Genomic DNA, 17,006 nt, shown 5'->3' with positions numbered 1-17,006 from the left:
AGAGTTGCATTATATTAAAAGGGAATGGCTGCTTCGAAAGAATTTGTGTCCAAGGCAGAAAAAATGTGGCACATGGATCACTTGTTGACCCAACAGAGTCATCTTCGCCTCTGCTCCACATTAAACTCTGACTGATGAAAGATTTTGTGGAAGTGATGAGCAAATAAAGTGAAGATTTTTGTTATTTGAGACGGGTTTTTCCAGGAATTACTGATGCCAAGGTTAAGGAAGTCATGTCCGCAGATCAGATACATCATCAATGACAAGCTGTTTGAAGATCTGTTAGTGGGGCTAGAGAAAATCATCTGGAAAACATTCAAGGATGTTGTTGGGGATTTTCTTGGCAACTAGAGAGCACCAAACTACATTCAGATTGGTTAGAATATTGTCAGGAAGCAAAAAAAAAAATGGGGGGGGATGGTGCAGTGTGTTCTGGGTTGCTGCAATGGATTTGTATTCATCTGAATAATGTTCTTATGCAGCTCCTCTTGTGGGAAATTGGGTTATTACTTTGGTAATGGACCACTTGTTTAGTATGGTCTGTTTTTCCATAGTCTTGTGTTTATAACTTCTTGTTGTTTCCTCTGCGGTTGAGAATATCCAGGAACCATAGCATGTTGTTATTTTCTCCTTCTTCCCATGTGAATTTTATTCTTTTGAAGATGATGTTGATAGTTTCATCTGCCTTCTCTAGCTGTTCCTTTTTTTATTTATGTAAGCATCATCTACATATCAAATCCAAACTTTGGGTTGCACGCATAGGAGGGCCCTATCCCAAAGGTGCTTTTTCCAAAAGGCAACTGGACTTTCTTTGTTTTGCTTGAAGAGGTTTCGCTTCTCATCCAAGAAGCTTCTTCAGTTCTGAGAGAAAAAACGTCTTCATGGCAAAACGAAGGAAGTCCAGTCGCCTTTTGAAAAAGCACCTCTGGGACACCAATGACCTGAATGACTGAGAATCTCCATAGACTTAGAAGTGCTATGTCTTCTATGGGTGTGTGTGTGTAAGATATTGAATATAAAATAGTACACTAACATAAAAATATGTATAAGAGGAATATATGTATCCATATATAGATATAAGATGGATTGTGTCGAAATTAGCACATTGGCAGAGTAATACATATAAAAGAAATATAAGTACATATGTATGGATATAAAATGGATTGTAGATAAATTAATATATTAGTAGATGAGTATACATGTGTAGATAAAAATGGTATAATGGAGGTATACCGATGTGGGAATGTGGCCAAGATGATAATTGTGTAAAAAAATAGGAAAAAACTCTTTAATAAAAATTATTTTTTTAAAAAAAAGAAGAAGTGCTATGGCTTCTAAACACTGTATCACCATCTCTACTTGAGAGTCGTGAATCCCATGGACATTCCTCTAGTTAATTGGTATATGTGTCCATCAAACTGAATATAGGTGGTGAGGCAGAATTGATGAGGTCCATGATTCTGGTACTTCTATCTTTAGTGCATTTGATTAGGTTGAGTATATGTTATGGTCAGTGGTGGGTTCCGGATCCCGTCACAACCGGTATGCTATGATGGGGCCGGGCATCCACCTCGAGCACGCACACTGTGCATGCATGTGCACCCACCGCCCTGCGACGCTCCAGCTGCTCATTGGAGGTCGCGCAGGTGCCGTATTCTGCACTCACGTGCGCAAATGGCCCAGTTAGCTTAAATACAGGTAAAGAACGCTGACGGGTGGGTGGGCCCTCTAAAGCACCGTTCTGGTACGGTGACCGCTGCTCCCAGAGGCCACCGGTATGCCCGTACCAGGGCGTACTAGCCAGAACCAACCACTGATTGTGGTACTGCTGCTGCCACACATTATTTCGCTAGTTCTCCATCTATGGATGCAAACAGTGTTCTGACATTGAATGAGACAATAATTTCATTTTCTATTTGTAGGTTTTGATTTTCTGGATGTAATGTAATGTGGGGTTGATATATGCTCCTCTCCGTGAGGGTCGTTTGTTTGGTTTTTTTTTTTTACTTCTTCCAGTTACAGTCCTGTCCAACCAAAGCCCCATTGCTTTACTGCTGACAAACCTGCAAGATTTTAAGCCCATTACTTATTTCTCAGTTCTACGGCAATCCACCAGGTTCCAGGTAGATCTCCAGATACTGCTCAGCTACAGCTTCATCAATTCCAGCCAGCATACCAAAAGTGAAAGATTCTGGGGATAGTTATTCAGCAATACCTGGAGAATTATAAGCTGGGAAGGGCAAGAATTAATTTCAAATAAACTTAACACGTCATTGGATGACAGTAGAGAAGATGGAACTTTCCACTACCTTAATCCTCAAAATAGCCCATCCCGAGTCCCCTGCAAAAGGCCATTGCGATAGCAAAAAGGCCACATGAGTGGAGTAGCAGGCAAGATAAGCCCAGATGAGAACTATAAGTCTGCGTGTTAGGATATATCCCACAGCAGCTTCTTCGCTTTGAGATATACCAATAAATGTCAAGAGCATTTCTGACAGAGGCTTATTTTAGATATGTACCCTGTCTATTAGGATTAACGCATGATTTGCAGGCAGAATACAATGGTCCAGATCATGGCATTTCCATTTGAAAAGCGCTCTCTGGGGTCCTTTTTTGTGTGTCAACCACAAAAGATTTCTTTTAAAAACAAGTAAACATGTCCAGGCAGAATAATAATGACGCAAAGCTAAACTGCAGGACATATGCAACTATAATCCCTGCTGCGTTCTGTTTTGTTTAAAATGGGGTTGCACAAGCTTTTGATGGATGCCAATCCTCCCCCTCAATTGGCTCTTCTTCAGTATGGGAGGGAAGCTCCCTCCCCTGTTCTTATTGGTCCCTGCCCTCTCCATGGTCAATTTTTTTTTTGTAATTAAAAAAAAATACCAGTAGTGCACCAGTAAAAATCTGGAATTCTTTTTAAAGGGTGATACCATATGACATTCTTAATTAAGACCACATGAGAAGGATCAAAATAAAGGTCGCTATAGTTAAAACTGGGGTGGTAGTGATATCATTACAAAAGAAGAAATTAACCAAGCCAAGGAAGAATGAAAATAGATTACTTTGGAAATGATCCCTAAAGAGAAGAAGCAATTGAGAAATAGCCCAGACATATGCAATTCAAGATTGCAATAAATAAAGATGGGAAAAACAACAAAAATCATCTCTTTGCTATCACACCATTGATTCTCACAGAGTTGTAAGTATTCCTTTACTTCAGAACAAACTTGCTACTTAAAGAAAACAATTCTGAATGGAATGAATAGAATAGAATAGAATAGAATAGAATAGAATAGAATTCTTTATTGGCCAAATGTGATTGGACACACAAGGAATTTGTCTTTGGCGCATATGCTCTCAGTGTACATAAAGAAAAATAAAATAGAATACATTCATCAAGAATCATAAGATATAACAGTGATAGTCATAGGTTACTAATAAGCAATCAAATAATACTAGGAAACAAATAAAACAATATAAATTGTAAAGATACAAGCAACATGGTTATAGCCATAAGTGGAAAGAGGAAGGATGAGAAGAAGAATAGTAATACAGTCTTAGTAAATAATTTGATAGTGTTGTGGGGATTAGTTGTTAAGCAGAGTGATGGCATTCAGAAAAAAACTGTCCTTGTGTCTAGTTGTTCTGGTGTGCAGTGCCCTATAGCATCGTTTTGAGGGTAGAAGTTGAAACAATTTATGTCCAGGATGTGAAGGGTCTGTAGATATTTTCATAGTCCTCTTTTTGACTCGTGCAGTATACACATCCTCAATGGAAGACAGGTTGATAGCAATTGCTTTTTCTGCAGTTCTAATTATCTTTTGAAGTCTATGTCTGTCTTGTTGGGTTGCAGAGCTAAATCAGATAGAAAATAAGACTCTACTTCCTTTCTGAAAGAGGTTGAGGAAAGATAAGAGTTGCCCACCTCCAAATCACCCAACAAGACTTATTATAATTCTAATTGCCATAAGCCACAGAAATATTAGGGGGAATGGAAAGGCCACATAAAAACCACTCTTCGGAGTCCATATCAAAGGCTCTAGGAGAGCTTTGTCTACTTACACAGTTGTGGCCATCTTCGTTTCCTTGAATGGCATTCTATATTAACTTGATAAGCTCATTCAAACTCTAACAATTCCTGATGCTAGTAGTTGCCATGCCACAACAGTTAGCCTTTTGATGAAAACCCATTTGAATGGCATTCTGGGGCTGCACTAAAATAATTGGTGATTCTTTTTTTTTAAATGCAAAGATTTCCTTAAGTCAAGCCTGCATCCCGATGCATACTTAGACGTGTTAATGTACTTTTCTTGAAAGTCATATTGCCTCCTTCTAGGATGATGATGATGGTGATTATTTTTTTTTAATTATCTAATTCTAGCAATACATGGTGGTTCTCATTCAAATGTTCACCTACTTAGCTTTTTCAAGGCCAGCTGGGATTGGCTAAGAAATGGGTGGAGCCAGGATACATAAATAGGCAGGGCTAAGAGGAGAATTGAATTTGATTAAATTCACTACAAGTTAAAAAAAACATTAATATGAATATTCCTTGGATATTTAATAGTTTGTTTTCCAATTTGGGAGTTAGGCTTAATGGGGCTGTGGCAGAGGTGGTATTCAGCAGGTTCTGACCAGTTCTGGAGAACTGGTAGTGGAAATTTTGAGTAGTTCAGAGAACCGGTACATACCACCTTTCACTGGCCCTGGCCCCATCTATTCTCTGCCTCCCGATCCCAGCTGATCGGGAGGAAATGAAGATTTTACAGTATCCTTCCCCGGCCACGCCCACTAAGCTACACGACCAAGCCATGCCACATCCACCAAGCCATGCCCACAGAATCGGTAGTAAAAAAATTTGAATTCCACCACTGGGCTGTGGGGTTCATATCTAGGTTTCTTGGTTTACATGTAGCCCTGGGACCAAAGTTTGCCTTTAAAAGAACCGAAAGAGCCAACCAAAATAAATAATTTGGAGCAGAAATATGGAGCATTAATGTTAGTAAAGTGGGCTAAGCGTCAGTTACTTTTGTAGGTACTGTTAGCCACAAAGGGGCAAAGATAGACATTGTTTGCACACTCTGTCTTTCTCGATGTATGCTTTATAGTTGCCTTGGGAAGATTTAACATAGAAAAATGGCATATAGAAAAGGGTTAATTTATTATGCCAGCAACATGTTAAGCCAACATTCTTCTCTCAGGACGTCATTTTAAGCTCTTCACCATTCTATCTCCAAACGAAAAATGAACAGGCCAATTTTTCAATAATTATTAGGAATTGTGGAATTAGCTTTGAGGAAAATTCTGCCCAACGTTGCCAAGATTTTGCAAGTTTTATAAAATACTAGAGTTTTGAAATATTTTTGACATAAACAGGCTGGTTGGTTGGTTACAGAATGATGGCTGTGATATTATTTGAAAACCTTCTGAATACAGTTTATGGTTTTCGTGATTGTTTCCATGTTCCTTTTGTCACAATCTCTGGTAAGATTTGCAAATGATGTCTAGGCTACATTTGGTGTTAACAAAATTGAAAGGATGTACTTTTGTGATTCGGCTTGTACTGCATTTTAAGGTATTCTATTGTTGCTTTAAACTGATCTTATTTTGAGTCATTAAGACCTTGACAAAATTTCTTAATCATACATCCCCCTTGTAGAGGGGCTCTATACATGAGATTTCTAGATAGTTTTCTATCCAGACACCAGAAAAATATCCAGTAAAGAAAAAACTAATCTAGGATAGCACTTTGTTGGAATTGTTATAAGAACAATGCTTAAACATGTTTTTACAATGTGCTATACCAGGAGGGATGTGGTGGCTCAGTGGCTAAGATGCTAAGCTTGACAATCAGAAGGTTGGCAGTTCAGCGGTTCAAATCCCTAGCACCACGTAATGGAGTGAGCTCCCGTTACTTGCCCCAGCTTCTGCCAACCTAGCAGTTTGAAAGCACGTAAAAAATAGAGACCACTTTGATGGGAAGGTAACAGTGGTCTGTGTGCCTTTGGCATTTAGTCATGCCGCAACATGACTACGGAGACGTCTTTGGACAGCTGTCCCTCTTCAGCTTAGAAATGGAGATGAGCACTGCCCCTAGAGCCATAAATGACTAGCATGCATGTGCGGGGGAACGTTTACCTTTTTATACCAGGGGTGTCAAACTCGCGGCCTGTGGCCCGGATACATCACACACTGGCCACGCTCACATCTGGTTCAGGAAAAGGGGAAAAAGTCACAATACATCAAGTGATGATGCCGTGACGATGCAAGTTTGACACTCCTGTCCTATATTTATCAAGGTTTGGGAGAAAGTAGTGGATTATATAAATGTAATAATTTGAATTTGACGATTGGATGGAGTAAATGGATTCTCAGTGACATTATTATAACTAAAAGACTAATATTGCAACATTGGAAAGATAAATGTATGGCCCCATTTACTCAATGGATTGAAGACCTAATTATATTTGTTATTTATGAGGGGATTGTCTATAGACATGGAATTTGCATGGATAAATATGAGGAATACAGGATTTTTTTAAAAAAAATGATACTCATAAGTATTAGAAATATACATATGCATCCACATTTGTATTAGATAATTATAGATAGAATTGAACCTTTTAACAACATGATGTATCTTATTTTTTCCAGTTTCTGTTGCATTTTTAAGTATATTTTTAAGCATATTGAAATTGAAATTTAATGAATTTATATGCCGCCCAATCCCGAAGGACTCCGGACGGCTTACAAAATACAACACTAAAAAAGATAAAAATTAAAAATAGGGAAGAGGGAACAGATTAAAAAGAAACACGTCATGCACTCAATGTAGGCGGGGCTCGACCTCATTCATGCCTGCTGGAATAGCCAGGTTTTGGTGGCCTTTCGGAAGGTCGAGAGAGTGGGAAGGGTCCGGATCTCTGGGGGTAGGTTGTTCCATAGGGTCGGAGCAGGTACAGAGAAGGCCCTCCCCCGAGGAGTCACCATCCGGCATTGTCCGGTCGACAGCACCCGGAGAAGGCCCATCCTGTGAGATCTTATCGGCCGTTGGGTTGTATGTGGCAGAAGACGGTCTTGCAGATATCCGGGTCCTAGGCCATGTAGGGCTTTAAAGATGATAACCAGCACCTTGAAGCGCGTTCGGAGACTGATAGGGAGCCAGTGCAGCTCGCGGAGGATAGGTGTAACATGGGTGTATCTCGGTACACCCGATATCGCTCGCGTGGCTGCATTCTGGACCAGTTGTAGTCTCCGAACACTTTTCAGGGGCAGCCCCATGTAGAGCGCGTTACAGTAGTCAAGTCTTGAGGTGACGAGGGCGTGAGTGACCATTTGAAGTGCCTCCCGGTCCAGGAAGGGCCACAACTGGTGCACCAGGCGAACCTGGGCAAAAGCCGCCCTGGTCACAGCTGACAGATGATGTTCTAGTGTCAGCTGCAAGTCCAGGAGGACACCCAAGTTGCGGACCCTCTCTGAGGGGTGTAAAATTTCACCCCCCAGGCTTAGGGATGGAATATCTGGACTGTCCTTGGGGGGCAACATCCATAGCCACTCGGTCTTGTCAGGATCGAGTGCAAGCTTGTTCACTCCCATCCAGGCCCTGACAGCTTCCAGGCACTGGCACATTACTTCCACCGCTTCACTGAGTTGGCACGGGGCGGAGAGGTACAGTTGGGTATCGTCCGCATATTGATGGTATTTAATCCTGTGCCGGCAAATGATCTCACCCAGTGGCTTCATGTAGATATTAAATAGGAGGGGGGACAAGACTGAGCCCTGCCGCACCCCGTATTTAAGGGGCCTAGGGGTCGACCTTGTCCTCCAACCAACACCGACTGCGACTTCCCCGAGAGGTAAGAGGAGAACCACCGTAAAACGGTGCCTCCCACTCCCACCTCCTCCAGCCGTCGCAGAAGAATACCATGGTTGATGGTATCGAAGGCTGCTGAGAGGTCAAGGAGCACCAGGATAGAGGAATGTCCTCTATCCCTGGCCCACCAGAGATCATCGGTCAGTGCGACCAAAGCAGTTTCGGTGCAGTAACCAGGCCTGAAACCCAACTATTATTTGTATAGTGTGTTTTTCTTTTTTGCTTTTGCTTTGTCTATTATTTTAAAAACCAATTACACACACACACAAATATGAATGTCTTCCATGCAGACACTGAACAAACTAATCTGCTGTAGCTTCAGCAAGATGCACACATTCCCAGTTCAAAGCTTAACAACATATGGGTTCTAATAGAAAAGTCTATTTGTAGCTCAGGGTTGAATTGTGGAGTCCTCGGTGCTCTTTGAGCTTGTTGTTTCCTTGCAAACAAGCACATTCACAGCGCATCAAGGATTCCACAATGCCTTGATTTTTTTGGAACATGTTAGGTAAGGCGTTCTCTCTTGATCTTCAACTTCTACCTGCAAAATGTAGAAAGTAGGCCCTTCAGGAATGGCTCAGCCCTGCCTCAAAGCATTCACTTTGATCTGGATAGTTGCAGTAATTGGATTCAAGGCAGTTCAGACTATCAAGAATATCAAGGTGCTTTGATACCTTCATTTTGAAGTGTTGAAGCAAGTCAACCAGATCTGGCTGGGCTTTCTGATCCAGTGGGAAAGGTGCACTGAGCACATACAATTCAAGAGGCCCTTTGACAAACCATTTTGATCCAGAATTTGAAAGAGAATGGTGCTTTGCTTCAAAGAGGCATTTGGATGATGCTTTGTTAAATCTATGGACCAATTTAAAAATGTGCACACTCTACTGGATGGTTCCACCACAAATCCGCGCACATCAAAAGCGTGCCTGACTAAACAGCGGTGACTAAAGCGCGGTGACAAAACCACGTGACGAATGAGCGACTAATTAGCCCTAAAGCGCACCGACAAAAGCGCGCCGACAGAAGCGCGCTGTAACGGAACCCTAAACCTAACCCTAAACCTAACCCTAAACCTAACCCTAAACCTAACCCTAACCCTAAACCTTACCTTAAATTAAATCGTGCTTCTTTCGGCGTGCTGTTGTCGGCGCGCTGTTGTCAGCGCGCTGTTGTCAGCACGCTTTTGACATCGCGGTTTTAGCGCCGCGGTGTTGTCGGCGCGCTTATGACGTTCGCGCTTTTGTCGGGTCACGCTCCTGGATAGCATACTGGGATTTGAGTGATTATGTATGGTAAACTATGATGAATTCCATGAAGCACCACACACATTTTATATCAGGGGTCTCCAACCTTGGCAACTTTAAGACTTGTGGCCTTCAACTCCCAGAATTCTTCAGCCAGCTGAGGAATTCTGGGAGTTGAAGTCCACAAGTCTTAAAATTGCCAAGGTTGGAGACCCCTGTTTTAGATGCTATTCTTGGAAGGCATTAGAGGTCACGGCTAGTGGTTTGCTACTGGAGGTCCTGGATAAGGAAGTTAAAAGAAGCTCAACATGAACTTTGATGGGGAAAAAATGGAATGGTGAAGTAGCAACACTACAATTTGTAATTGTTTAATTTTTGAAGATAAGACTTTGCCACCCGGATGCCATCTAGCTATGTCAGAAATACAATTTCCATTATTTCCATCTACGGAGTATCAGTTGGAGGAAGCCTCTCTTTTTTTAAGCTATAAAATTGAAAGTAGTGAGGAAACATAACGTGGCCAAGAAGTCTGTTGGAACCAGCCAGTCCAGATGCTTAAGAAATATGTGACTGCTGGCAGGAGGCTGTGCTAAAGAGATTTTGCAATAATGATGTCAGGCAACTATGAAAAGCTATTAACTATTAATGATTAACAGCTCTCAAAAACTCCGCTACCACTTAGATTAAGTCAGAAGACCTGAACTAGCAGCAGCTGTCCAAACATCAGATGAGCTGTATAATGAACCAGGACTTTAAAAGATCTGTTCAGGTCAGACTAAACTGTTTCTTAGAGTAAACGACTTAATTCTTTCCTCACTACTGACACTCTGCCGTTCTTTTGAGTTTTAATTCCCCCCCATAAGCCAACAAGGAGGAACCAGAAATGACAACAATAGTTCATAAAATATGGTAGGTACTAGTTTTCTTCGTGTACAACATAAACCCCTTGCCCTGCTACAGTGCTGATACTTTTCCCAAATCAGATGTTCCCCAGATGTACTGAATTTCAAATCCCAGATTTTCTAGCCAGTTCTGCCTGGGTTATTCTGAAACTTTGAAGCAAACAGATTAAAGAAGTCTAGCATATTACGACAACAAGCCAAAACAAAATATAGGAAGCAGAATGGCCTCCATAAACTTTGAAATTCTTTAAAGCATCAGTGTTTGTCAATCTTGGCAAGTTTAAGATGTGTGGACTTCAATTCCCAGAATCCCCCAGCCCATCATACTGGGTGAGGAAATCTGGGAGTTGAAGTCCACACACCTTAAAGTTGCTAAGGTTGAGAAACACTGCAAGTATTTTTTTTTAAAGCCTGGGATGGGGAGAGATGTACAAAGTCCATCTCATGTGGTAGAAATCCATCTCACACGGGCATAAGTAGTAAAAGTTAACTGTTTAGTTTAAGTCATTCCTTGATAATCAGCCAAACAGCATTCCTTTCTAGATCTGTTCAGTCAGAGGAGATGATTGCTTAAGTGCATGTCTTCCAAACATCACAAGATTGTTTTAAATTAGGGTTTTGTCAGCTGATGGAAGTTTTTGTGCTTGTTGCTGTTGTTGAGTTGAAATGCTCAAATGCTGCTGTTGAGTTCAAATGCCCTTATTTCTTATCTTTAATATAAAAGATGGGGGGCTAGAACTGCTTTGATGGAAATTCGGGGAACACAAAAACTATTTAACCATCTTCATTGTTATGTATTGAATATAAGTTGTGTTAAGCCCTGCTAAAGTGAAACTAACCTTTAGATAACCCTAACTCCAACTGTTTTGGAAGGAAACTTAGAACATTCATATTTGGGCTGGCTTTTTCAACTATTGTGATTGTTTAAGGCCCAGAGTATAAATTACAGGTATTTGCCCACAGTTCCTCAGTTCCAGTTTGAGTCAATAAATGCTGTTGTATCTATGCTGGTCTGTTCTTGCCTACTGCAGCCAGTGACGTGCGGTGAGGTTTATGGCTGGTGAGGCAGTCCTCTCCCCCAACACCCCACTGACTAAAGCACTTTCTTTCGCCCGCCTGTGCTAGCGGCAGAGCTCAGGCAGGCTGCTGTGAGCTCAGGTGGGCGAAAGAAAGTGCTTTATTCAGTGAGGTGTCGCGGGAGAGGAGAGAATGCCTGAGCATTGCATTTATTAAAGAAAAAAGAAAAAATGGAAATTTGAAGGAAAAGAGGGAGTGTGGGGTGGGGGTGAGGGGCATCAGAAACGGAGAAAGAGAAGAGGAAGAGTGAGCGCGACGCTGCAGCTTTAAACAGAATGACAGAATTGAAGCCTCTAAAAAATACGCCCTCTACTACGAGGCAGGAGAACTGCGTGCCTCAACTACCTTGGGATTTTTTAGGCGTTTAACCCCCGCTTAACTCTGCTCGAGTGCCTAAAAAGTCAGACTAGATGAGGCATGCAGTTATCTTGCCTCATAGTAGAGGGGGCTTTTTTAGAGGCTTTTTTAAACAGGCAGTCATTCACGGTGTGGCAGCAGTTAGCTAGCCCAACTTCAGCACTCGCCTTTTTCTGTTTACATTTTTTTTCCTTTTCATGATTGACGGTGGTGAGGCTGTGCCTCCCCTGACTGCACGTCACTGACAGCAGCCCACTACACAATATGCATATTACCCACAGATCTGTCTCATCAGCAATATGAGGACTCACATTAGGCTCAATCACTATTCAAGGGAAATAATCAGTGGTGGGATACAACCAGCCCGCACCTTTTTTCAGGAGAACCGGTTGTTAACTTTCTAAGCAGTTTGGAGAACCGGTTGTTGGAAGAAATCTCCTTTTGTTTTTTCCCACTTTACAGGGCTAATCCTGTAAGGAAGTCAGGAAGGAAACATCCTGGTGTTGTTTCTAGCCTAATCTTCATTGCCCTGCTTACAGAAACTGCCTCTCCGGTTAAACCTTATTACATTGTAATAGCTAAGGCGAAGCGCCCATCGACCTTAGTGACATTGAGTTGACCAGGCCCACACAGTCACATGACCACCGAGCCCTGCTTACTCAGCTGGTCATTAGAGCAGAGAACCGGTTGTTAAATTATTTGAATCCCACTACTGGAAATAATAATGTCCATTCATATGACAACCTCATCCATCCAGCTTCTCCACTACTCTGTTTGCTTGTCTGAATTAAACAAGCATTGCTTCATTTTTTAATCAGTTGCTGAACTAAGTATTAAACCAAGGTCAAAAGAGCCTCTGAAAAGCAGAGCTGCTGAGGGTCAGAGTTGCTATATCAAAATTAGTTAACTTGACCTGATCAGGCTGCCAGGTGTTTGTTGGTTTTCTTTCTTCTCATTTGCCTTGGTGTAAGAAAGAAAGAAAGAAAGAAAGAAAGAAAGAAAGAGAGAGAGAGAGAGAGAGAGAGAGAGAGAGAGAGAGAGAGAGAGGAAGGAAGGAAGGAAGGAAGGAAAGAAAGAAAGAAAGAAAGAAAGAAAGAAAGAAAGAAAGAAAGAAAGAAAGAAAGAAAGAAAGAAATGCTTCAAATCCTAGAAAATCTAAGAGCATTGGGATGAAATTCAGCATTACCCAGAGTTGCAAGAGGCTGAATATGACACCAAGGGCACCTTGCCAAGGCTTTACTACTAATGTTGCAAATGGTAAATATAAACTGAGATCCAAGAAGCTTGAGATTGAGCTGCGCCAGCAAACAATCTAGAGATCTCCCCTTGCCCTTCTGCCTACCACTGCAAAGTGGAACCAGAACATGATGCCAGTACTAGAGAAAGTACCTGGGAAAGAAAATTTCATTCAGACCCTGATTAACCTTCTTTAGGAAGTTAGCACCCACCCCTCTCCTAGGAAAATGAAGTGTTTTAGGAAATATTAAAAAGGGCAGAATATTTCCCCTAAAAGGGAGGCAGAAACTCACCCCCCCACCTTTGTTAATGGACCATTAAGGCCTGAGCCAGCTCATCTGCAACACAAAACACATGGCCCTCAGGACATGATAGGATTAGCCCTATATATTAGCCGAGGTGGCGCAGTGGTTAGGGTGCAGTACTGAAGGCCACTACAGCTGACTGTTATCTGCAGTTCGGCAGTTCAAATCTCACCGGCTCAAGGTTGACTCAGCCTTCCATCCTTCTGAGGTGGGTGAAATGAGGACCCAGACTGTGGGGGCGATATGCTGACTCTGTAAACCGCTTAGAGAGGGCTGAAAGCCCTATGAAGCGGTATATAAGTCTAACTGCTATTGCTATACCCATCTCACCACGTGACACCTGGGAAGATTACATTACCCAGCAAGGCTCAACCAAGTCTAGGAGACGGCTTACAAAGTTAGCTAAGACCCCCGCCCCCTGGGAGTCTGACCACCAATCAGAATACATTTCTTACACAGGAACAGGAAGCTCTAAGATGGGGCCCAGGAGAGAGTATAAATCTCTCTCTCTCTCTCACCCATGTGCCTTTTCCCCACAGGACCTGAAGCCATGTGGTCCTGTCCATTATTAATAAACCTTCTTTCCAAGCAACTTCAATGAATCCAGTGTCTTTTCCCCCACTTGGAACTGAACCCAGAAGCATGTTGCCTTATGACAGATGAGAGAACTGAGGAAATGCAACCCTTACTCTAGAAAAGAAAGCATTTGATAGCATTTTTCATAGGAAATTGTTTCATAGGGTTCTCTCTCCATTTCCTGGATGCATTAGTACCGGGAGTGTCTTATATCCTTTGTTTTCTTTATTAATATCAGAATTAAATATGGCAACAGCGCTCAAGCGAACATTATTCTATTACCACAAACTATTATAACTCATTGGTACAGCGCTTGGTTGAAATGGAAAAAGACCAGGATTCATTTTTCACTAGCTTCAGGGAATCTAGGTTAAAAAGGCTGAAAAGTTAACAGATAAATGAGACTGAGTGAGATGGTTTCAGTGTCAGCAGATGATGACATGTATGTAACATCATTGTGCCAATGCAGCAACTAACTTTGGCACAAATATGTCACTGCGACCTCTGCATGGTTATATCACTGCAGAAGTATCGTTGTGACATTAGTGATTGATATGGGTGTCACTGACTATATTCATAAGGGGCAAAATGACCTGCACAAGATTGAATAAGTCAGGCTCTCCAGATGGTGCAAAATGTCAATTCTCCATCCCAGCTGGAGAATTGGCCAATGGGAAAGGATGCTGGACACTACGGACACAACATCTGGAATACGATAATATGCCTGGAGGAAGGTTTATTACAGACGCCCCTAAGAAATATAGCTTTCTATCTAAATATATTTTGAGTTAAATTGCATTAGATATATGACTTGAATTGCATTTGTTCTTAGTTTGATTTACAGTATATTTAAGAATTATATTTTTAATTAATAAAATTAAAATATTAAATCTATGGAAGATTAAGTGACTAATGTCCATTGTTAATATGAATAGATTACTACTCTTACCTTTCCAGGGGGGAAGCACAGGAGGAGAATGTTCATTTAAAAGAATATATTTTCTTTTCAGTGCATCCTATTTCATAGTTTGATTTCCTCCATTGTGTTTTGTCTATTGATGTCAAAAGCAAAGAGCAGAAATGTGTTGGAAATCTGCTCTGAATAATTCTTGCAATTTGTTGTGGCCCACCAGCTGAGATAGCAGCAGATTCAGACAATGAGGAGGTTGGGGAGGAACATGGGTCAGTCCTGGAGTCTGGGGAAGGCTCCAACGAGTGCTTTGCATCGGAAGCATAGAGGAGGCCACAGCTCTATGCCTAAGGTGACCAGACGTCCCGCATTTGGCAGGATAGGCACGCTTTTTCATAATTTTTCTCACATCCCGGGCCGTTCTCAAAAGATCCCGCTTTTTAATTTTGGCGCCTTCTTCAATCGCTCGCTCCCCTGCCCATCCGCTGCCACTCGCATGGGCGGGGTAGCGTAGCGAGTGAGCGAGCGGATGGGCGGGGTAGCGAGTGACCCGCTCATTCGCTCCCCCACCCATCCGCTGCCGCTCACCTGGGCGGGGTAGCGTAGCAAGTGAGCGGGCGGATGGGCGCGGGAGTGAGCTTGCCTTTCCAGCCCCACTTCCACCTGGACAAGCCATGGGAAAGCCTCTGCCTCTCCGAAAAAAGCCACCTGTGTGTGTGGCCCTTACAATGCAAATGAAAGCATCTATACAAGTTAAAATTATATTTTGGATCAGCTTCATTTTGCCCTAGCTCCCAAAAGAGTCCTGGCCATTGCAGTTCCAGTACCCTGAACAAAAGTCTTCGTTTTATTTCTTCTTATCTCAAGTGCAGGAGTTTCACTTCACGTCACCTAGCAGATTTCAAGTGTAGTTACCTAACAGAACAATAGCTTTTAATCTGGGGGATCATTTTTAGACATGCTGAGGAAAAGAAGTGGAAAGAACAAACTGTCTGATCAAAGGTAAATTGCAATTTATTGCAGTTGTTATGTCTCCTGAATGCATTCCAGGGAGCTAATTCACCTTTAAGCTTAGGAATTTGCAAATTAAACCCTACCATGCCAGATGGGTATGAGTCAGTCCAACAGTTACTGTGGGTAACATTGTGAATGGTAAATGAGATAATGCTAGTCATGATCTCTCTCCCACTTTAAGTACAACATAAAGCTTGATTTATTTCATCATGTTCAGATGTGGGACAGGGTGGGGGCATGGGAAGACTTTTGTCAGCATAATTATCTGTTCTTTCCACATTGTTTTTTTGTTGTAACTTGTAAAAAAAAAAGACCTGAAGATGTTTGCTTTTCTGATCCAATAAAAGTTTACATGACAAATTCTATTATAACCATTTGAATTAAAAAATTTTGCATGGTTTTAAAAAGGGGGGGAATTTAGGAGATACTTTCAAAGTGTGGTGCATTTCAAAGATATTAAAAAGGAAATGCCTTTTGGCTATGCAGAACTTGCAAAGTTGACAATCCCCCCCCCCCCCACAAGCCTAATCCTAACCCCTGCCACCAGTCCCAGCTACAATAAATAGACTATTGGACAATTCACTTATATATGGAGTATTTTTAAAATACAGTTTGCTGCACAATGGTTTTTAACTGATTGGGGAGAGAAGGAGTTGGAGAAGGAAGTAATTATATGACTTTTACTCAGCATATCCACAACCTATAGTCTCTGATCGGTGACATATAGCTTAATTCATGGTCTGGTATTGTGCAGAAGTTAAGATTATTAATTTAGGATGAAGAATATCCACCAAATTATGGATAAACTTAGGTAAATCCTCATCTCAATTTAGCACTGTCCTAACTGATTGATTGCAAGTCATCAGAGTGGAGTGGAGAGGAGAGTCGGGATAGGGATAGGGATAGGGATAGGGATAGGGATAGGGATAGGGATAGGGATAGGGATAGGGATAGGGATAGGGATAGGGATAGGGATAGGGATCGGCATAGGGATAGGGATAGGGATAGGGATAGGGATAGGGATAGGATAGAATACTTTGTTAGTTAATATGATTGGACACATAAGGAATTTATCTCTGTTGTATAAGCTCTCAGTGTACATATAAACAAAGTAATATAGACATAAGATACCAATAGGAAAAGGTAGTAGAAAAGATGAGAAAGATAATAGTAATACAGTCATACTACATGGGTAAATATCCGTAGACGTAAGACAGTACTATAGTATTGTGGTAATATGCATATTGTAATATATTATAAGTATTTTATAATATGGAAAATATTTTTTTCTTGATTTAAATTCCTGTTTTTGTTGTGTGCTATTTTATTGTGCGCTGCGTTAACTCTCAAAACTGGGATGGTGTACAAATAGAATAAATAAATAAATATCCATTTATTTAAGTGTGGCTACTCGGGATTTTACTTAATTTATTTATAAGCATATGTTGAATCAGTTTTTAGTAACATATAATACAAAGAGAAGGCTTGAAAATATTTTTAACATTTGAG

Source organism: Thamnophis elegans, chromosome 7 (assembly GCF_009769535.1).
Source record: "Thamnophis elegans isolate rThaEle1 chromosome 7, rThaEle1.pri, whole genome shotgun sequence".
Classification (NCBI taxonomy): Eukaryota; Metazoa; Chordata; class Lepidosauria; order Squamata; family Colubridae; genus Thamnophis; species Thamnophis elegans.
This window is presented reverse-complemented; position numbering follows the sequence as displayed.